At 37.0% G+C, this 23,906-nt stretch overlaps 1 protein-coding gene across 2 annotated transcripts in view; it reads left to right on the top strand.

Annotated features, from left to right (window-relative positions):
• The window catches only part of Rnf144b (ring finger protein 144B), a 166,976-nt gene that overhangs the window by 66,470 nt on the left and 76,600 nt on the right, over positions 1-23,906 (top strand). The window lies entirely within an intron of this gene.

Genomic DNA, 23,906 nt, shown 5'->3' with positions numbered 1-23,906 from the left:
AAGGTCAGGAATGAGACAAGGATGCCCACTTTCCCCTCTCCTATTCAATGTAGTCTTGGAATTCCTAGCCAGAGTGATAAGGCAAGAAAAAGAAATAAAAGGAATACAAATAGGTAAAGAAATAGTATAAGTATCCCTATTTGCAGATGACATGATCCTATACCTGAAAGATCCAAAAAACTCCTAGATACCATAAACAGCTTCAGCAATGTAGCAGGATACAAAATCAACTTTCAAAAATCAGTAGCCTTTCTATATACCAACAATAAACAAATTGAGGAAGAAAACAATTCCATTTACAATAGCCTCAAAAAATATCAAATACCTACAAATAAACTTAACAAAGAATATAAATGACCTCTACAAAGAGAACTACAAACCACTGAAGAAAGAGATAGAAAAAGACTACAGAAGGTGGAAAGATCTCCCATGCTCATGGATTGGCAGAATCAACATAGTAAAAATGGCTATAGTACTAAAAGCAACCTACATGTTCAACGCAATTCCCATCAAAATCCCAATGACATTCATCACAGAGATTGAAAAATCTACCCTAACGTTCATTTGGAAACACAAATACTGTGAATAGCCAAGGCAATACTGAGCAAAAAGAACAATGCTGGAGGTATCACAATACCCAACTTCAGACTATACTACAGAGCCATAGCAATAAAAATAACATCATACTGGCACAAAAAACAGATATGAAGACCAGTGGAATAGAATAGAGGACCTGAATATGAATCCACACAGCTACACCCACCTTATTTCTGACCAAGGTGCCCAAAACATACCATGGAGAAAAGACAGCCTTTTCAACAAGTGTTGCTGGGAAAAATGGTTATCTGCCTGCAGAAAATTGAAATGAGATCCATGTCTATCACTCTGTACTAGTATCAACTCAAAATGGATTAAGGATCTTAATATCAGACCTGAAACTCTGAAGTTAATACAGGAAAGAGCAGGGAATACTGTGGAAGCAATAGGTATAGGCAAGCACTTCTTCAGTAGAATGCGAGTGGCCCAGCAACTAAGAAAAAGGATGGAAAAATGGGACTCTGTGAAATTAAAAAGCTTCTGCACAACAAAAGAAATGGTCTTTAAAAATCTAAGCATGATCTGCCATATGATCCAGCAATACCACTCCTAGGGCTATACCTGAAGGAATGCAACTCAGGTTATTCCAGAGGCACCTGCACACCCATGTTTATTTCAGCACTATTCACAATAGCCAAGCTGTGGAAACAGTGAAGATGTCCCACTATCAATGAATGGATTAAGAAAATGTGATATTTATACATAATGAAATTTTATTCAGCCACAAAGAAGAATGAAATTTTGTCACTTGCAAGTAAATGGATGGAACTGGATAGAGAATATCATCTTAAGTAAAGTTAGTCATGCTCAGAAGGCCAAAAATCACATGTTCTCCCTCATATGTGGATTATAGACCCAAAACAAATGCAGTAAGATTATTGGACAGGGGTCACACACTAAGGGGAGAATGAACACGGCAGGAATAGGGAAAGGGAAGGAAACCTAAAACTCGAATGTGGTTGATGTGCCCACTGTAGGCGAGCGAATATAGTAATCTTAAACTGGCAGAGGCTAGTATGAAAAGGGGACCAGGAAGTAGTGAGGAGGTCTGGTAGAGATGAACCAATGTGGATTGCAGTATACCATGTGCATGGAAGCAACACTAGGAATCTCTCTGTACAGCTATCTTTATCTCAAACTAGAAAAAACACTATATCTTTCTTATTATCTCTTATGTTTTCTCTTCAACAAAATCTCAGAACAAGAGGGTGGAACAGGTTCTGCCTGGAAGCAGGGTGAGGTAGGGAGCGGGGGTGGGGTTCATGAGGATTGTAGAGCAGGAAGACAGAATGAGCTCAGATCCTGAGTGGTTCAAGGAGCTGCAATTCATGAATAATTATGTGCCATCTTTTAAAAAAGTTTTTATGTGAAAGAAGAATTTTTTAAAGACATTGCTATTCTTTTTCCTGTTACGTGCAATTAAATCTAATTCTTACTTAATGAACTTAGGGTATACATTAAAATCACCTGGGAAACAATATGACCGCCTGGATTCCATCTTCAGAGATTCTGATTCCATTAGTATGACATAGGAACCAGGCAAGTATCATTCTTAAAAAGTACCCAAAATGATTCTAATGTGTAACCAAGGTTGAGAGCCACTGTCCTAATTTATATTCTGTCTTCTCCAAGTAACTACTAGGTTTGAAGAACTGTGGTTTTGGATACCACTGTGGCATTTGTTCTATTTCTCTAGTTCTGTTAGAGAATGGATCATTTAAAAGGGAACTAATTTGAGGGTTGGAAGTGTGACTTAAGTTGTGGAGCACTTGGCTAGAAAGTGGAAGGCCCTGAGTTCAAATTCCAGGACCACAAAAACAAACATATAAATAAAAGGGAATTTGAAAAAAATGTGTGTTTTCACTATTGAAAGTAATCTTTAGGATATGAATGATAATATGAATACCAACAGATTCTGAGGCCCAGAAATCCTCAAAATAATGGCACATGAGGACTACAAAAATATGGCTTTACTTCTGAGGAAAAAGCCAAACTGCAGTCTTGTACATGTGTCTTTCCTCCACCAAGTTCAATGGCCCTTCTGGAGATTACCAAAAGGTTGGCCACAGAGGGCTGAGAGGTAAATAAATATGCTGTAAAAACTGGGCTGTGGCTGAGTTGCATGGAGTGGGAACAAGGCTCTAGATACTTCTCCCCTATGAGTACAGTTAATACTTGGGTGTCTGAGAAGCATCCATGGAAAATAAAAGCCCAATTTAATCTCTCAGACTATCAATTATACTGATTTGACAGTGTTTTCTCTCTTCAACATAGTGTTCTTTTAGTTCCAGTTGTTTTTCATAGTCTTACGTGCTAACCCTAATTTTATTTCAGCATGCATACTATTAAGATAGTGATGTATTGATTAGCATCTAATATTCATGCCTTTTATGTTTGTCAATAGCAGGATCAATTCCTATCATATGGTAAGAGATGTTTGAGAAATGAATATGATTTCAAACTCTATTCTCTAGCTTCTTGTTTATTTGCTCCAGTTTTCTGAGTGGGAAGAAGTAAACAACTGAGGAATATATAATCAATTTGATTGCAAATGATGTAGAAAATTGACATGTGTTCCATTGTTTCAGTGGTAGTTTCCACCTTAGCATCCCCATAATTAACATTGATGGATAGATTTATTATTACATTAGGAATAATGTTTAATACAGATATATTGTTGCATATCAGAAATGTGCCTTTGAAATATCAGTACATTAGAAATAATGAGTAACTGTTGGCTGCATGAATAGAAGCTTGAGTAAAATTGGTTTATGAAGAAAGAAAAGTTGACACATCCACATAATCAGAAGCACAGGTCTAAAGTGTTTCAGGAGTGATTAATTTAAAAGTTCAACAATATCATTAAGGATGCCTGTTATTTACATCTTCTGCTCTGCCTCTCTCAGCATGGCAGCTTGTGTCTTGTCAGCTGCAGCAGCTCCAAACATCATAACCTTATTTAGCAAAGGCCAGAGGCCATTGTGATCACATGCCTTTCCCTTATGTGCCTCAAGATTAAGACTTTCCAATAAGAGCTCCATCTGGTTTCCCTATTGAAGTTCTTTGGTAAGAATTGTATCACCATTTTTTCCCTAAATGATGTACTGGCAGAGAGGTAGAAACATTTTGATAGACATATACAACTGAAGTTACCTCTCTTTCTTTTCCAATGCTGGAGAGTGGCCATCCTCGCTGAACCCTGTCACTCTGGATACCTGTAACAGGCTTCTGTTGGCTAATGGCCACTACTGCTGGCCAAGAATGTGCATGGGGATAGTAAGACTATGCATGATTAAGCAAAGTAAGTATTGTATAATATTAAGAAGGTCATATACATGCTTATGTTAGTAGTCAATGATTTATACACATAATATATAACCAGTTACAATTATGCACACATATAAATGGGGAAAGGCAGATGAAATGATAGGGTGCTAGATGGTAGGCTGTGAGGATACCTGATGAGAATCCTGGGAAGTGGCCTAGACTTTGAAGCCTACCGTATGTTGCCAGCAGTGTGGATATCCAGCTTTTGCGTAAGCATCATTGCTATGTTAGCATGTTTTCTTTTTTTTTTCTGATTCATTGCATGGAGTTTTTTTTTTTTTTTTAATTTCTTTTTTTTTCTTTTATTATTCATATGTGCATACAAGGCTTGGTTCATTTCTCCCCCCTGCCCCCACCCCCTCCCTTACCACCCACTCCGCCCCCTCCCTCTCCCCCCCCCCGCCTCAATACCCAGCAGAAACTATTTTGCCCTTATCTCTAATTTTGTTGTAGAGAGAGCATGTTTTCTTATTAAGACCACCTCAAATCACTCTGAATGACTCTTGATGTGTGTGTATGAGTTTGTGAACTATGTATGTCTGCAGGTATGGGGAAAAATGTCAAGGGACTCATTTTGTTAATATTCGCATTAATCATTTCTAGAAGGCTTTAAAATGTTACTTCTGAAAAACACTAACTTTTGTATAAAATACTTTCTCCTATTGAGATTGATAGTTTGTGGCAGAATTTTCCTTGTCATTTAGGACAAAAACATCTTGCCAAAAACATCTTGTGTTGGCATATTTTTAATTGAACTTAATTCTGTATTCTAACTTAAAATGCTCTGACTCCTCCCATTTTCAATAGTCATTAAGTTTATTCGTAGCTTACTCTTAGACACATAACTGGATTGTGGTGTTTAATGAAAATGCTGAATTATTCTCATACTAGAGTATTTGTGTATCTAAGGCAGTATATTTTCCAGAGTCTATCTCGTAGGTGAAACAGAGAAAACTTTGAATTACTTGGGCTGAATAAATTGTTTTCTGTTGCAGTTCAAATATTTAAAAAGAGTATTCCATTATTTCCATACCCCTATTTAGGTCCCTAGTCTATCTCCTCATTGTTAAAATCATATTTCTCAACCAGGCTGCCTACATGCTGTCTTCATTTTCTTATCCCCAGTCATATTCTATCTCTTCCACTTTCTGAATCTTCTTTTGTTGCAGTCATGTTGATCTCCAATATCCCAGTTGGGTATTGAGGTGTCTCTATACCTTAATTATCTTTGCCATTGCCTTCAACATACATAAAGAGCAATGTGATTGTAGTGCAAGATAGTTCCATGGAAATCTGGCACTTACTGTGATGTTATGTGTGTGCTTCCATGTTTTTTGTATAGTGGTACATATTTTCTAAATATCTTAGAGTAGAAAAGAATCAAAGAGGACCAGAAGTTATGTATTGCACAGTGCTCCATTGCCAAAAAATTAATTCTTTAGAAGTGACCAACCCTATCAGCTCTGATAGGGCTGTTGTAGATTGAATTACATGTTTAGGGGGAGTGTTCTGAAGTAAATCAAGGCCCTTTTATTAGACTGGTGGTGTAGCTCAGTGTTGCAGCACTTGTCTAGCATGCACTAAGTCCTGGGTTCTATCCTCAGCATTGTTAAAAGCAAGCAGGCAAACAAACAAAAATCATTTTATTGCCTGCACATTGTCTTAAATTTTCATTTTTAAATGGAACATCAGCATAAATTATAGTTTATATTTACAAAATGTTATATGCTTATTAAATTGCCATTTATTGAATGCTTGCTATATGAAGATAATTCTAGAAATGACAGACATACTTTCTACTCTCCTGCATAACTCACTGTGGGAGATATATAAGTAAGCCAGTAATTAAAGTATAGTAGAGTAAGTACTGGCTGTGGTCGAATTTGGTTTGTCTCCTCCAAAACTCATGTTGAGTATATTGCCATGTGGTATTGGGAGGCAGGCCTTTCAAAGGTGATTGTAGCTTATGAAGGAGTAATGCCTTCCTCAAGTGAGTGCGTGAGGTCTCACTCTTGAGGGACTAGATTAGTTACTGTGAGAACTAATCCTTCCTTTTTTTTTTTTTGGTCCTTCCTCACTCAAAGACTCCTGGGAATATACAAATTTCCCTTCCCAGACAGGTGAGGACCTGCTGTGTTGTGTTTCAGCAGTACAGGGGATTAGCTAGGGTGGGGGTGTTAATGTACATTATCTTTTGTCTATGGGTCTTGCCTAGGGGGACGTTCTGAGACAGAGAATTTGAATAAATGCCAAGTAAAGAAGTTTATTAGACTGTTCAATTCTTGAGAATTTATGAATGAAATTGAGAAGGACCATGTATGCTGGAAAATGTGTAAAATTTTTTATTTATGTATATCTTTTGAATCTTCTGAAGTGAGAGATCATTATCTTATCATGTACAAGAATTAAGACCATTGCTGTAATGTGTAAATGGAGGAGGGAAGTGAATTTATAAAGAAGTGATCCTGTCACAAGAATTGTGTTGGGATTTCCCTAGGATATTCCCCATAAATACAGAAGTAATCTGTGGTAAATGATACTTAAAAAAATATATAGTCAAAACATAGCATATACTAGAGTAACTTCGTAAAGAAACTTGAGGTCAGTGAATTTAAGAAAAACGTTCATTTATTCATAAATTCTGTGTTTTATATGTAACCCTGTTATCAAAATATCCATAGCTATATGTTTTGACAGCCCCCAGCTAAATTGAGCTTCCGTTCCCAGAGCAGGTAGCAACCCCACCCTAAAAGGAAACGAAGGGAAGCAGGATGTGGATATTTACAGTGTGCTGTTCACAGAATACCTCTTTTACCTAGCAAATGGTTTAATGTCTAGTTGTACAGCTTGTGTCTAGAGAGGTCCCTCTTTATTTATGCCGGCAGATAACCTGTGTGGCTGTTGTCTCATTAGTGTCGAGTTTATGCCTGCCTAACCATCGCTCTGGTGCTGGGAACCTGACTTTGTGTTCTCTCTGTCATCTTGTCTGTCACCCTAGGTAGCCTCTGGATCTTCCAATAGAAGGCATAAATTCAGCACATAAACATAGTACCGTATGGGCTATATTCCATCATCCACATAAGCAGCAGAGAAAGCCAGAAAGAGAACAAGAAAGCAGATGTGGAAGAGAGGCAGTAAGATTAGAGTTAGGAATAGTACAATGAGTAGGAAGGGCAGTCCTTTGATCTCCTGTCATGTGAGGCAAGAATGAAAAGTCAGGGAGAGGGGGACGGGAAGGGTGAAGAAGAGGAGATGGAGAGGAAGAGAGACAATGGCGGCTTACAGGATATGTAAGGAAGTAGGTAGGAGTCACTTTAAGTTCACTTACAAATGCTTAAATGGTCCTTTTGATGGAAGCAGCAAGAAAGTAGGGAGCCCAGACTCCTAGATAGGGGACATTTCTTTGTTATCTCTAGCCATAGACTTGAACCCTTTGGGTACAGTATTCTAATTCTAATGCCTAGGTAGCTTCTTCTGTGGTGTCATTCCCATTGTATAATACCACTACAACCCAAACGAATATAACTCCACTGGATTCTTCTGGAAGTTGTAATTCATCTTTACTGTGTGCCAGAAGCCCTACATAAGTTTTTCTAATTTTCACAGCTATATGGGGCATTTAACTGCATTTTACAGATGAGGAAACCAAGGATCAGACAGCCTAGGAAGCTTACTCTAGATTAGACAGCTCATATTCACAATTTGAACATAGTTTTGGCAGATTTAAAAGTCTAGGCTCTTTTCATAGTATAATCCTGATTTATTTCATGGTAATATGATTTAATCAGGGTGTTTCTAGTTCCAAATAACTAAAATAAATTCAAATGAGCTTCAACAAAAAGGGAAAATTTATTATAAGGACAGGGAATGTCTTGAGGAACTGAGAGATACGAATGCAGATGGCTTCCAGAAGGAACTGGAACTGAGAACAATCAAGGCATACTTCTCTTTCTCTGACTCTAATCTCACTGCCTCTTTTCATATCTGCTTTACTGTTCTCTTTCTCTGGCTTTCTCTGCTGCTTATGTGGATGATAGAATATAGCTGCTGCGCAATTTCAACCAAGTACAGAGATTAGCTGTCCCTAAATCTAAATTCCAAACTTCTCATAGAGAAATTCAATTGGCTTTGCCTCAGACAGGCATCCCTCCTGGGTCCAATCAGCTTTAGCCAAGGAGGCAGAATTACACCTTTTAAACATTGGCTACCACGAGATTTGAAGGCACCATCCTTTTGTCAGGATGAATGAGAAAAGACATCCTGACTCATATCTTTTCTCATTAATCTGGATTGACTGCCACTTTGAGTACTCTGGTCCATGGAGAACTTTGATTTCCTGCACAATTGATCTGTGATTAGAGTTCTTTGTAGAGAAAAGAGTATTGGGACAGGATTGGCCAATATGTTGTGCCAATGATTTTCCTCTTTAAGTACCTCATTATTGTTCATCTAATTTATTACTTATAGTTAGAATATCTGCTCAGAAGAAATCATCTATTTCCAATTTTTTCTTTTTGAGACAGAGTCTCACTATGTAGCTCAGGCTGGCCTTGAACTCACAATCCTCTTGCTTCAGCCTCCTGAGGGCTGGGATTACAGGCATGTGCCTCCTTTCCAGGCCTCATCCACTTCCTCTGGAGCTCAACTTCTCCCTTGGGCTACAGTAGCAATAATTCCACCAACTTTCTTTACTCATGTAAAGTTAATAAAATCCTTTCCAAACCTGTTGTCCTTACGATCTCCATATAGACTCTCCATATGAGAGTCTTTTTTCCGATAGTCTCTGCTTTTCTAGAAGTGGTTTCTTTTACTCTCATTGGGCACACTGGGAAGAATAAATTCTCCTCGGTTCCTTAGAAGCAAATGGTTATCAATTCCTTTCTCAATTGTAGTAGCTCCTTACAAAGGAGGTCAAAACTCAACACCTAGTTACACACATGTATACTTTCTATTTTCTTCTGCAGCTGTTAAAAGAAAAAGAAAGAAAAGAAACTAAAGGGGAAATATTTACTGTTACTTTTTTTTTTGTAGGTAGCCCAAACTTATGAAACTTTAGTGTTCTAAGAACTGGTTTGCAGGTCAGTTGTTTTGAATCTGGAATTTCTTTTACAATGGAAACAATGGTGCTCTTGCTAGGATAGTTGAGATTTCTAGCCAATTTGTAAAGGACCATTTGACCTATAACTTAACTGAAATGGTAATTGTAACCTTGAAATTTTCCTGACTCTTAATTCTAGAGTCTGAGTTCTTGTCAATAGCCCTGAACTCATTAGCTTCCTGAATACTCATTCCCTTGAACTTTTTTACACTTTGGTATTCCCTGGAACTTCTATTTTCTCTTACTTTAAGGGAGGTAGAGAGAAAGCATGGAGGTATGTAAGTAGATAGGATGAGTGTGGGCTCCAGATATTGAAAGATACAAGAGAAGTAGATGGTATAAAGTAAAGGGTAACCTGGTGGCATGACTCAAATGGTTGAGCACTTGCTTAGCTAGCGTGAGGCTTTGAGTTCAAACCTAAGTACTGCCAAAATGAAGGATAGATAGTGTAGAGAGTAGTGAGTTTATGTTCTCAGTGACACCTATAGGAAAGGTTAAGGAGGCTGGGGAAGAGTAGAGAAGAAAGAATGAATTGCTGGTTACAATTTTTGATAAATGGATATTGTCATTACTTAGGTAATATCTGCATTTAAAATATTTAGTGATTATATTTTCTTGTATGTAATTATTTGAGTTGTCCTGTTCCTTCCTTCAGTCTGCAATAAATGAATAATGATACGGCTGGATTCTTGAGCTCACTTACTTTGGATGAGGTATCATGGCTTCACAGAAGTCCAGACAGGTAACCAGAGGGTGTAAACTAGCCTCTCAGTGCACAGATGTATTATGTAATTGCAGCATGCCTTTGCACGGCTCCTGCTTGTGTGGCTTTAGCAGATGATTTCATCCCCTTTCCTAACTTGGAACCAGACAACTTTACATTCTCAGCAAACAGATGGACAACAAGGTTGAAATAGGATCTTGTACTGAAATAGTATTTGAGTCATACTCTGACTGTTCACTCATATAGGAAATTTGCCTCTTTCTTCTTGCAGAAGGCCAATGCTGAGAATTCAATGTACCCAAGTTGGTGTCTTCTCATCTCAATGTATATTTTGCATTTTTCCTCTTGGTCAAGGTTGGAATTCCGCTAATATAAGAATATTGTCTAATTTGTTTTGGTAGAACACCTGGATTTTTGCCCTGAGGAGGTGTTTAAAAATAGAATTAAGTTTTGCATCAACCTTCTATTTTTGTCCTCCTTCCAAGAAAGATCCTGACATGAGAAAAGGGGGAGTTTGATTTCACTGATAACTTTATTTTGGGAAGTAAGTGCTGAAGTCGAAACTTAGTTGACTTGGTCCTTGGACTGTAGTGCTCGTTTGTGCCAGTAACTGTCTAACTGGCTGAGGAAAGTCTGTTCATCTTCTGATGCTCACTTCCCTCACCTGTAAAATGGAAATAACGAAACCTCAACTGAAGGGTTGTTGTGACTTCAATGAGCTGACATTTGTGAAAGCACATTGCTATATTAACATAGCTTTTGATTAGTTTTTAGAGATTAGAACTACCCCTGTTCTGTAACAAAATAGTTTATAATGAGCAAGGAGTTAACAGTTGACTTAAAATTTTTCTTATTCTAAATCAAGTGTATTGTGCCCAGGGCCTTTTATTTTATTCTTTATTTTGTCTTGCTGGAAAAGGGTAATAATGTTCACTCCTTTGTGATTCTATCTTCCATCTGATTTTTTTAAATTTTTCTTTTTTTTTGTTGAGGATTGAACACAGGGCCTCATGCATGCCAAGTGTGTACCCGATCACTGAGCCAAACTCCATCTGCATTAATTTAATTTTTAAATGTAGCATTGTCTAATTTGAGGTATGCTGTGGGTCACAGTGCCTCATCCTGCTTATTGGGGGTGTTTATTATTGTTTTGCTCTTTGGTAAGAGATAAAAGCTGATGTGATATCATAGGAACATCAAGAGCAATTTGAAATATTGAGCCAAAATGGTCAGCATGAACTGGGCATTTGACCACTCAGGTTTGCAGTGTTCTTTTGAGAATGATGGTATCTGACTTCTATTTCCTTATCTCTCCAATTTTGATAGTCATAGGTAGATTCTGTAACATATCTACTGTCCAAGATCCTGTACCAGTATGTGTAAAAAAGATCAAAGCACTTTTTTCCCCAGGATTAAGTTACAATCACATGATACCATTGTCGGCTCTCAAAAGTTTGTCTCTGTTGGTTATCTCATGGATTACTCCCACCAAGAGAGGATAATATTTTAGATTGGTGATTTTTTGTTTCCTCCCTCCCTCCCTGTCTTCCTTCCTTTCTTCCTTCCCTCCTTCCTTCCTTCCTTTCTGGTGGTACTTGGGTTTGAACTTGGGGCCTCATGCCTGTTAGGCAGGTGCTCTAGCACTTGAGCCACACTGCCAGCCTTTTTTTGCTTGAGGTATTATTCATATAGGGTCTTTTGGTTTTGCCCAGGCCAGTGTTGGACCACAACCCTTCTACCTATGTCTCCCATGTAGCTGTACTTATAGGCATGTGCCACTACACATGAGTTTTTGGTTGGCATAAGGTCTCACTAACTTTTTGTCTGGGCTGGCCTTGAAGCAAGATCTTCCTGATCTCTGCCTCCTGAGTAGCTAGGATTATATGCATGAGCCACTGTGCTAGGCTTGATTGGTAATTTTCAACATAACCATTGAGGGGGAGAACTTCAACCTGTTTGTGTCCATTAAGTCATATGGAAGAAAGACAGATGCTTCACAAGGGTCCCCTAATCTCAATAGAATTGTCTAGGAGCCTTGCACCAAAGTTTCTGTTGTTTGGATTTATTCTCATCCTTGGAAGAGGTGTTGAATGGATTTTCTTCCTCAAGCCATTTCTCAGTTTGCTTCGTTGATGTTGATATCTTAAAATATGTATTCACAGTGCTTATCAGAGGAGTCATAAAATATCCCTTTTGTCATTAGATAAAATTTGAAAGTGTTATGTAGTGTTGACATCTCACTAATGAACCTCCTTGGGTTTAAGACAGCACTGGATATTAATATACAATTAGTAATTAAGTCAGGGGTGCTTTCCCATGATTACTTTTTGTTTTTATTATAGCTTGAAAATGTTTACAAGTGACTAGTTGTACAGTTTTGTTGTGCTTCAAATTGAATGATTTAGTTAGAGAAATTTTGCTTTCTGCCATCAACAAAGCTACCACCTATCCATCTGTCTGATGTTGCATGTAATTTCTTTTTCCCTGAAGGCTCTCCTTCCTCCACCTCCCTGATGTCTTCCCACACTTCTATTCATTAAATTCTCCAGGTCCAGCAGGGCTGGCCTCCAAAAGCTGTCTGTCTTGCTGGATCTCAGTGGCTGGGCACTGTTATAATTCATTAGTATGCTTAACCTGTCTTTTCCTACACCATGTGAAATCTTACATTTTATCTTTGTAGTCCCAGTACCTGATAAAGAAACTAGTGGGTAACAGGAGCTTAATAAATGCTTTTTGAATGAAGCAATCAGGGTAAGAGCATTAAACTAAGAAGAGGGTATCTAACTCTATGTAGCAGGGGAAAAGGTGGTAGAAGTACTCTAGGAAAGCTATACCTTGAATGACATTTTGTAGGAGGACGTGCTATTAGTAAGGTGAAAATCGTGAAGAAAGGTGGTTGCTCATGCCTGTAATCCTAGCTATTCAGGAAGCAGAGTTCAGGAGGATTGCAGTTTGAGGTCAGCCTGGGCAAAAAGTGAGACCCTTTCTTAAAAAATACCCAACAGAAAAAAAAGACTGGTGGAGTGTCTCAAATGGTAAAGTGTCTTCCTAGCAAGCATGTGGCCCTGAGTTCAAATCTCAATATTGCCAAAAAGAAAACAACAACAGCAACAAAAGAAATAGAAAAAAGAAAAAGATGGAGAAGAGTGGCCTTGGTAACTGGAAAATCAGACAAATTAGTGAATGAGAAATATGGAGTACTTAGAAATAGTGTAGTATAACTAGAACTTAGATGCAAAGTAGAAAATGATGAAAAGAAGAAGAATCTAAAAAGGAAGGCAGGTTATATGTTACTTTGGAATTTGTAGCAATTAAAATAATGATTTAGCTTAATAGGCAGAATTACCTCTGTGGTGCACTGATCAATAGTATAAAAGCCAGGCTTGGGGTGGATTTCATGAGGTCATTTGATTAGAACAGCTTAAATATTTATTTTTTATGTAATAATTACTTCCAAGTAAATGGATGGGTATATCATTCTTTGAAACAAATGTTTGCTGAAATTGCATACTGTAATTTAGAAAGTTCAAGGGCACTCTTCTTACCTTAGTGGTAGAAATTCTAAAATTTTAATTTAATACTAAATGGTTGAGTATATCCCACATAATGAAGACAACTTTACAGCTTACATTATGTTTAAATGAAACTTTCCTGGCATGTCAGTTACTAACCATTAAAAAATATTACACATACACTTTGTAATCTAAAACAGATTATTGTCCTATAATAACTGCCTTTGTGAAGATTAAAGCAAACAAAATGGTTAGCAACAAGTCCATGCCTGTGACAGCACACAGTAGGTACTCAATACAATGTGTCTCCCTCAAACTCCCCAGAGCTGAGGCAGCTTCCATTTTATCATTATGACCTTTCAGAAAAACTTTGAGAAAACAACTCCCTGCCTCCAATTGTACCCTGGGAGAAATACCTAATTCACTAATCTCTTGTAAAGGTTTGGAATTTCCTTGGTAATTTTAAACAAGATTTCCTTTCTCAAATGTGCTCATTGTATGAGTCTCAGATCATACAATTTGATTTGAGTCAGCCTTAGTGGGACTCAGTAGTTCAGCAGTGGTTGTATTAAAATAGCTCTGGTCCCTTGTTGAAGGAACCTGAAGGTTTCAGCCATTCATATTGAGGACTTCTTGATGTGTGAAACAAAAGCTTTTCTCTTGTATTCAGGTTGGAGCAGCAGGATTGCTTGTGTCACTAATGCTGAGGAGGAATTTACGTTGGAAAACGAAAACATAGACCAGGTTTTTGCCAGGCACATTTCAAGAATATTGTGCAGCTTTGGTTTGTTTTGATTCAATTCCAAGATGATACAATCATCTGACTATTAAAAATAATTAATTGCCTTGTTTTCAACCTAGAGGTTTAATGGTTCCAGATTTGCAAGTTAGAATGCATTTTGAAAATGGACGATGCAGCATAAACAACTGTTTCTGTGTTTTATTCTTTAGAAGGGTAGGACAGGTTACCTGGTCACATCACCAGAAACATTGCAGGGAATATTTCTTTGGTAATGTGCAATTTTCTGAATGCTAATACTAGGAAAGTAGAATTATTAACCTACTTGGCCAAAGCCAAATAGAACTAACAAATACAAGAAATAGAGATTTTGTAGATCACATTCCCTCTTCATAATACAATTGAATGAGAAGTCAATGCTAAATATATGACCAATAACTACTTGAAAATTAAGAAATGTTCTCCTATACAAGACTTTGATCAAAGAGAAACAATAGTTTTTTAAGAGAGCAATAAAAAGTATGCTTTTGCTGGGCATGGTGGTGCATACCTGTAATCTCAGCACTGTATAATGAGCTCCAGCTAGTCTGGGCTCCATAGTAGTACCATGTCTCAAAAAACAGAAAACAAACAAAACAAAACAAACTATATCTACCAATCTATTGTAGATATATACCTGTATATCTATATATGTATATATCTATAGATCTATAGATATATATAGATGTAGATATCTATAGATACACATTTATCTATGTATGTGTCTACATATAGTATATACATATATACACATCTATATATATATAATTTATACTTAAATCTTTAGGGAATAGCATATACTCAAAACTTTACTCAGATTAAAAGACTAGCAGTAATATTTTTATTCATGAAGCAAAACCCAACAAAATGGGGCTGGCAGTGTAGCTAAAGTGATAGAGCACTTGCCTAGCATGCTCAAAGGTCTGAGTTCAATCCCCAGTACCACAACAAACAAACAAACACACACTAGCTCCCTTAAAGAAAAAAATCCCTCCCAAACCCAAAAAAAGCAACATACACATAAACTAGGAAGAGGAACTGATGAAGTTATAAGTTGGAATTAAGGGAATAGAAAGAAAAGTATAAAGAGTAAGAAAGACAAAATACTGGAAAAAGATGGTAAAAACACACAAGATGAGGAACAAGGATATGGACATAACCACAAATGCAGGATATTTGGAATTGTAAGAATTAAATATGAAGATTAGCTATAAAACTCTTTGAAAAAAATGAAAATATGGAAGAAATGGATAATTGATAAGCAAAATATAAATGACCAAAATTGACTGAAGTAGAAAATTCAAATGGATCAGTTACTAGAGAAGTCCCAGTTTGTGATTCTTTTTATATCCCATTTGACATTTGCTGATTTTTATTTATAAAAAAGCATTATTTAACTTTAAATAACTATGATGTAACTTTAATAATATCAATTAATAATTATTATTTAACTTTAAGTATTTAAGGATTATTTAACTTTAAATAAACTTGCATTAAAATAAGATGAGACGGTTTCATGTGTCAGGTTTACTGTAGTCTTGTTCATAAGCATATTAATCCTGCTTTCCCCCCATCTCTCCAAATGCAAGTGAGATATATACACCTCCTTTTCCTGTTTTGTATTTGTCTTTTTAAAATTTTCATGTGTTAGTCATACAAAACGCCCCTTCCCTTTAAAGAGCAGCCTGTAAGGCACTTGTTGCTGAAATGTTCCTGCCTTTGTAACTAAGGACGACTAACTTATTCCATTCTGCATGGTGGTAGGAAGCTGCCAGGCTGACCACTGGTGAGATCAATTGAACATTTGGCAAGTCTGGTATGGTCTAAATCGAGAACTACTTATTTATTGGTTTATAACTTTAAAATTATTTTGCCATAATCCTTCTTGGCAGAAAATGAGCTAAAAACGTGTAAGTTAAATGAAAAAAATTAAGTGCCAAATTTCTGTTTCTTCATGAAGGTGGTAATGAATATGTGATTCTCAAATTTGCTGAAGCAGCACCTATGTTTTCTTCAAAGTTTGTGATTATTTTAAGAATACTTTGCTCAATGTCAATGATTTAACACATGTCACTGAAGGAGGTATCACTACATTTAATTCTGGGAAGCATGACTTTTCATTTAGATCAAATGACTTTTCTAAATTTCTTTCACCCATTTTCAATGTTAAGTTTTTTTAATGCAGGTCTGAAAAGCGAAGTAATAGCCACTAATGTGTTTGGTCCATTAGTGGAAGAGGAATTTGCACACAGTTAAATTATGCTTCTTCTCTATTAATATTACCAAATGTTTCACATAGATGTTTGGTTAAGTTTATTGGATGAAACATTTATTTACACATGGCATGGTGGTACACACCTGTAATCCTTAGTGCTCAGGACAGAGAGGCAGGAGGATCTTGAGTCTGAGATCAATCCAGGCAAAGTTAGTGAGACCCTATCTCTAAAATAAAATACAAACAAAAGAGCTGAGGGTAGAGCTCAAGTGGTAGAGTATTTGCTGAGTGTTTATGAGACTCTTGATTCAATCCTTAGTATCACAAAAAAAAATTATTTTCTTTAAACTTTAAGCTTTTAAACTTATACTGAAGTTTAAATACTTAATATTGTAAATTTGCTTTAAAAGTTATATGATATATCTTATAAATATATATATATATATATATATTTTTTTTTTTGGTGCGACTAGGGTTTGAACTCAAGGATTTGTGCTTGCAAAGCAGGTGCTGACAAAACAGACACTTCACTGCTTGACCCACACCTCCAATCCAAAGATTTTTTTTTTGAGATAAGATCTCACTGTATAGATCAGGCTGGCCTGGAACTGGAGATCCTCCTGCCTCAGCCTCCTGAGAAAATTTATTTTTTAACAGCTTTATTGACATAAAATTTAAATAGTGGAAATTTTTCTTATCTGAAGTGTACCATTTGATGGCTTTTAGTAAATTTTACAGTTGTGCAGCCATCACTATCATCCAGTTTTAAAATGCTTCTGTCCCCCAGAACTCAAGGGGTGCCTCTTTGCAATCAATCCCCACTTTTGCATCCAGCACCAGGCAACTACTGAAAGTGATTTGTTTTTCAGTGAAAATGTAAATAAGGATTTTGGTGGGCACAATGTAAGAGAATAAACAATGGAATTGCAAAGAAATAAATCCATGGAGCAGAAAATTGCAAATATAGCTCATTTCCTGCAAGCAAGCCACAATAGAAATAGTTGCCAAAATTAACAAATATTTTTCTATATGTACTAAATAGTTGAACTACAAAGTTTTTGCAATGAAGCAGATGTTGAATATAAAAAAATCCTTTAGCATGCAATACATGTTTTCTCTCTTTATGGCCATTATCAATCAGACTTGGTTGTGTTTTGTTTGAAGTAAGTTAGAAATTTGTAATCAATGTAAGCAGGCAGAATATTCTGCTTCTGAATTTTACAAATTACTATTACGGAAAACAAAGTTTTCAATTAGGAAAACACTAGAATTTGTCCTTACAAATATGAGAAAGGACCTGAGAAAATAAAATGATAAGAACTCAAACACAGATAGTAAGCAGGATTTAATTTTGAAAATTTTTAGTTGCACTTGGAATATTTAGATTTGTGGAGTACTGTTTTTAACAGGATACATTTTTTTAAACTAGAATTCCAAATAGACCAAATTTTAAGTTTATGATTTTAAGATATATAAGTTTAGTGAAATAGTAAGAAGAATCATCAGTAGACAACATTTATTTGGGCGTTTTGTTTCTCCAAAAAAGATATTATAATCAAAATACAATATTTTTCAAAGTACTCCAACTTGAACATTTATGCATTTTAATATAAAGATAGGAAAATCGAGAATATACTCTAGTAGAATTTTCCTTGAATTTAGTACGTACCTGAACACTGAAGAGAGTTATTTTCTCAATTAAAGTTATGATCTACAGAAGAGTACATCAAAGTGTCACCAATTTCAAATTTATTAATTATGAAATGCACCTTTGAAGACTGCAAGAATTTTCATTAAAAAAGTAAAAATATTATATTGAAAATACATTATTCATTATACATTAAAAATGTGTGGAAATGGTAGCATAAATCAATAGACATTAGCTATGTCTATAACAATGTAAAAGATGTTGCAGGAAAAGTGCTAAAAACTATAATTTACAAAGAGCTCTTATAAATTGACAAAAACATTCTAAAGCAAAATGGTCAGAGAAGAGTAATAGTTGATTCACAGAGCTAGAATAGATGCTGTGTGTGTACCATGCATAAATATGAGTAAGCACAGAGGAAAATGCTTAGAAGGTACCATGGACTGTTAACTTTGGATGTGAATGGGTGAGGGGCTGGTGTGAGTAGAAAGTTAAAAAATTCATCACTCTTCTCATAGATTACTGAGGGAGACAGACACTTCGGTAAGTAGAATGCTTGTGTGCTACAGCTGAGGAATAAAGAAGGAGCTGGCAGGGGGGAGAAATGAACCAAGCCTTGTATGCACATATGACTAATAAAAGAAAAAAAAAAAAAAAAAGAAGGAGCTGGATTAGGCCCATGGAGCTGAATAGAAAGGATCCTGGACAGTGAATTGTTTTCTTTGCTACTGGCCTTGTGGGGTAGTTACCTGCAATTAGTGCCACAGAGACTTTCAGGACAGGAAAATAGTTCTTGGTGATTAGTACTACTACGAGTTTAAAAGTTATTGTGAGGCCTATGGAATAAAGTTCTTTGCAAAGATGTGTCACACACCCTTTACCTAGACAGATCACATGTTTTTAACCTGAATAGGATATAGTTTCAGGGAAATGAGGAGGGTTGCTGATCTGTGAAGCCCCTCTGTGAGGTTCCATTTTGTTGGATGTGTGAACATTATCACAAGCAATGCTCCCAGGTGCACCTTAGGAAGGCCATACTGTGGCATAAACACAGTATGGAGATGCACTGAAACAACAGTCTGCCCCCATGAGTCATTCTGCAGGGGGTGTGTTTTACTTTAGGTGACCAGCAGTAAACGTGGAAGGGAGGGAGGGGAAGATGATTTTTTTTTTCTTGTGTAGGATACAGAGTAGGCCCCACTCCTTCCAGGCACCTGCATTCTGCCAGCTAGCACTTCTCAGGTCCTCTCCACACTCTTCCTTCAGCGCTGGTTTTTTTTTAAATGTTTACTTTGATTTCTTTGATCTGTTGGATAGATGGTAGTAATTGTTTGCTGCATCTGGCTTCTGCTTTCAGTGGGGGACTTGGTGATGAACTTTTATGGGAAAAGGAATGAGATAGGGAGAAAGGGAGAAGATGGAAAAAGAAGAGAAATGCCATCTACATCAGAGGGAAAACTAAAGTTTTTAAGGGACCTTTCAAACTAGAGTCCCTTGGAAAACCAACATGAATATTATTCCCATCTGTGAGTAATTTGGTGCCTATAGGGTGGAGTGTTAATTCCAAGAAAAGTTCCCCACCTACTAAACCAAGAAATATTTTGACTGATTATTTATTTAGTTAGTTTTGGTGCTGAGAATTGAACCCAGGGCCTCACATATATTAAGTACATGTTCTAACGCCAAGCTGTATCTCTAGTCAGCCCTATTTTGACTTTAATTCAGTGAAGTTTGTCATATTTATGTTGGATATAGATACAAAGGAATAAGGTGGTTCATTTCCTATAAACCAGTTTGTACTGTGTTTGGAATGATGAAGTCCGGGAACATTGTTTTGGGGTCTTTTAATGTATTTTTTTGAGACACGGTCAAGCTATGTAGCCCAGGCTTGTCTCGAACTCATGATCCTCCTGCCTCAGTCTCCCCAGTGCTGTATTACAGGTATGCACTACCACAACTGGTTGGATTTTTTCCCCAGGAATTTCGTGGAAATGGTAATACTGGTAGAAGGAATAACACAAATTTTGTAAACATAAGGAATCTCAAGAGTGTGTCACTTGACTTTCTAATGGACAGTCTTTCTTCAGGGCGAATGCAGTCATTTTTCTAGAAAGAGGTAGGTGCTGAACTCCATTTTCTTACTGGCTCTTAAGCCTCACTTGGTGGTGGTAGTCTGTAGAACTTTAGAGCCTTGGATGGCTGAATCTGGAGTCTTGTTCTTTCCTCAGCTCTCTTTTCTGAGTCATCAGGGGCTCTCATGTGGCATACTGGCAATGGCAATTTGAAATTATGCAGATCAGGTTTTTCTTGTTGGGGCCCAGTTGGTTATGACTTGCTCTGTGAGGTGCTAAGATCCTTCTTGTATGAAATAGAACCAGAATGATACGTCTTCAGTTTTGTGGACTTTGTGCCATCAAGTCTGATGAAACCATGACGATTTCTGGGTCATATTTGACTTTCTGTGTAGTTCGGTGTCCCTGTTTGCCTGCCATGCCACCTAGAATGTATCTCTGGCATAATTTCTGTCATATTATTTTGTAAAAATTTTATTTTGTCTGGTGTTTTACTCCTAGTTCTATACTCAGTGTGCTCAGTAAATGCTGAAAGAATGAATAAAATGAAACTCTTTGGATGCAATAGATAAATGCAAATGAAGTTGAAGCTGTTTGGAAATGAGAAAAGACCAAACTGTCTGTGCAAGAACACCACACAACTTTTGCCCAAGATCTTTTCCTGTGTAGAAAGAATCACATTGATTGCAGAAGCTTCTTTCCCAATGCTTGTGTTCTTCTGAATGAACCAAAACCAAATTTTTGTTTGTTTTAACCACACAATGTAATTAAAATGTTAAGTCTGTGTTAGTAACTTACATATTAAGGTAGAGCAGAAAAGTAATTTCAAGAATGAACCTTGAATTCCCCCTTTTTTAGATCAATATTGGAGCACTCATTTAAATTTTTTTTATTAACACATACTAACTGTACATTTTAATGGAGTTCAATGTGATATTTCCATACACACATATCTCATGCCAGCCTCCCTTTTTTTCACCCTCCCCACTCACCTTTTCCAATCACTATTGTACTTCTGTCAACTTTTCTAGCTCCCACCTATGAGAGAGAGCATGCATGGTTTGTCTTTCTTTCTCTGGTTTATCTTACTGTCTTCCAGTTCCATTCTGCTGCAAATGATAAAATTTTAATATGATTGAATGATGCTATATAATATGATGTATATTATTATTTAAATATCTTATATGTATATAGACTCTCATATAGTTTTTGGCTTCATAGCAGGAAAAACTGAATTATGCTTGGGATTTATTTTGATTTTTTTTTTATATGACTAAGTATATTACAAGTTAGTATAGTTCAAATTGCTTGCCAGGTCAAGATTTTTGTATGCTTTTCTATTTAAGAAGGTATGTAATTCAGATTAGAAACTGATTCTCTGTTTTGATGATTGCAATCTCTGGTGAACAATTTATTATACTATGTCCTTGCCTAGAAAGATAAAAAAAATATATTTTGTAGATTGTAGTGTCTGAATTTTACTTCTCAGTCTGAGATATCAAATATTCTACTTATTATTTTTTTTTTAGCCTAAAAGAAGCAATTCTTTCTTAGGCTTATTCAAGGGCTCTTCTTTTCCCTACCGTTTAAATATTGACTTTTCTCTGGGTTCTCTTTTCTGATCCCTCGCTTTTCTCTTCCCCGTTCCTTCTTAGATGAGTATCATTGACTCTGTTCCTATTGTTTGTGTATCAGGGCAGGATTACAGTGTATAGCTGAGCAGGTTGTATACTACACAATTCTAGGAGGTGACATTCACTGTCTCACTTCTAAAACTTGTCTAGTTAGGTATTTCTGTCCCATTAGGCACTGTGGTAGCCTCTTTAAAAATTTCTTATTTATTCTCAGCAGAGGCCGTAAGATGCATATCATCCTTCTGATTTTTTTAGACGAAAAAGCTGAGTTTTGTCGATGAAAAAACTGGGTTTATGGTGAGTAACTTGATTAAGCTTACATCATACTAAGAAGTGCGAGGCAGAGTTTGGGTCCAAAGCCTCCGCTTCCCTCTACAGTATGCTTTTTGTGGGTGTTCTTGCCTTTTGGTAATTTCAACCATGACTACCACTTAAATGAATGCAAATCTCTAAGGGCTCTCCACCCAGACTTCTTTCTTGGTGGCCCACTAGATAGTTTTTCTAAGTATGTCCAGAGGCACATAAATTCTACAGGATGGAAGTTAAATCATCATGGCTTTTGTTACCCCATCCTCTCCTCAATTCCCACTCTCCACGACACCAGCAGCCTGGGCTCTTCTTTTTCCCCTCCCCCCCAATCAATTAGATGCAAATTCCTTCAATTCTGTTTTCGAAATCTCTGTCCATTTGTTCCTTTCCTCCCCAGAATTGTAACTGCATTGGTTCAGGCTGTTATTCTTTTATTCTGAATGCATCTGCTCGAAGTTATGAAAAGCATCCCCTAAAATCTCATGTCTAAACCTTTGTACTTGGCGCTTGCTCTGCCTGGTTCACTCTTCTCCTTCTTCCCTACTCAGCTACTTAAAGAGCTACTTAAAGACACAGATTTCAATCACCACCTCAAAAGAAGCCTCCTTTGATTCTTTTCATCAACTACTTTCTCTTTAGTTAAAGTATTCATTTCTGTGCTTCCAGAGGGCATCATGCTTACGTCTGTCATATCACTCATCATGGTATCCTGCTAACTGGTTTTGTTGTCTGACTCTTATTCTGGATTGAGAGGTCTGTGTGGACAGGGACCATATCTCACTCTTCCTAGCACCTGGCAGCTTATCTGAGAGATCAATAAATGCCCAAGGGAGTGAATAATCATTCCTATTGTGGACTCCTTGGGTGGATCTGAAAGAGTTTGCACAACACTACAGCTTTCAACATGTTTATAAAATTTGGACGGCAATTTTTATAAATTTGCATGGCTGACAATAATCCATGGTGGTATTACTCAGTTATATAAAATATTTGTGACAGCAGGCAGTATGATTATTGCCTAACCTGTGTTTTCATTCATCTTGGCAGCAGCTTCTTCCCTTATCCTGATGATAAGAGATGGTAACTTAATTGCATGGTTATTTAAAAAGTGGACTCTGTGTTGACCTTTGGTTTAAAGCTAGTGATCAACACTAATGAGTAAGCAGGCCGCATAGAAGGCACTTTGTCTTTCCAGTTGCTTGTCTATCTTGGTTACGATAGCAAGGAAATTCCTTGAGGTAGGTTATCCGAGAATCTAAGTCCCTGCTAAGTCTCAGGTAGATATTCTTCCACGTGATTTTCATTAGCATGTACCTTTCTCAAGTAACACAGATTTAGGTCTGGTTCCAGCCTAGATGGCTCTGGTCTGGTCTAAGCCAGTCACTTAAATTAACCTGGACATCAGTTTCCCCATTTTTAAAATTAGGTGTTTGGATTAAAATAACTAGATGGTCTTTGCAGGCTCAAATATCTTTCGATTGTATTACTTTGGGTCTCTACTGTGTATTCTCTTAGTCCTTATCTCACCTTTCCTTCTTCTCTACTTCCCCCACTAGTAGGCTGGTCCTTCTGCCTGTCCCAGCACCACACACATAGATATACCGTATTCTTCAGCACTTGCTTTGACCTAGAAGTTGGCTTTGATATGAGCTAAGAAGCAGGTTGTTTGTGTCATTTGGACTGGAGCCCACTGTGGCTACTTCACTGCACGTGTGTATCTATTCTACATAGGATTTGTGAGTCCCTCCTTTTAGGAAGCACATTCCTGACAGTGGTTGCAAAACTAGATTGAGGGTGCAGAGTGAACACAGAAAAATTCCAGTATCAGAGGAGAGACTTTTAAAATTGCAACATTCAACAGATTTGGGCTGTAATTGTGACCTCTGTGTGTGGGTGGGGGAGGAGGTTGAGAGTGAGGAGGTATATCATCCATTATAAATATCATGCAAATTAAGACCCAAAATGTTGGAGTGGGGCAGGCATGCCACACTA

The sequence above is a fragment of the Castor canadensis genome, chromosome 8, assembly GCF_047511655.1.
Source record: "Castor canadensis chromosome 8, mCasCan1.hap1v2, whole genome shotgun sequence".
Taxonomy (NCBI): domain Eukaryota; kingdom Metazoa; phylum Chordata; class Mammalia; order Rodentia; family Castoridae; genus Castor; species Castor canadensis.
This window is presented reverse-complemented; position numbering and strand designations above follow the sequence as displayed.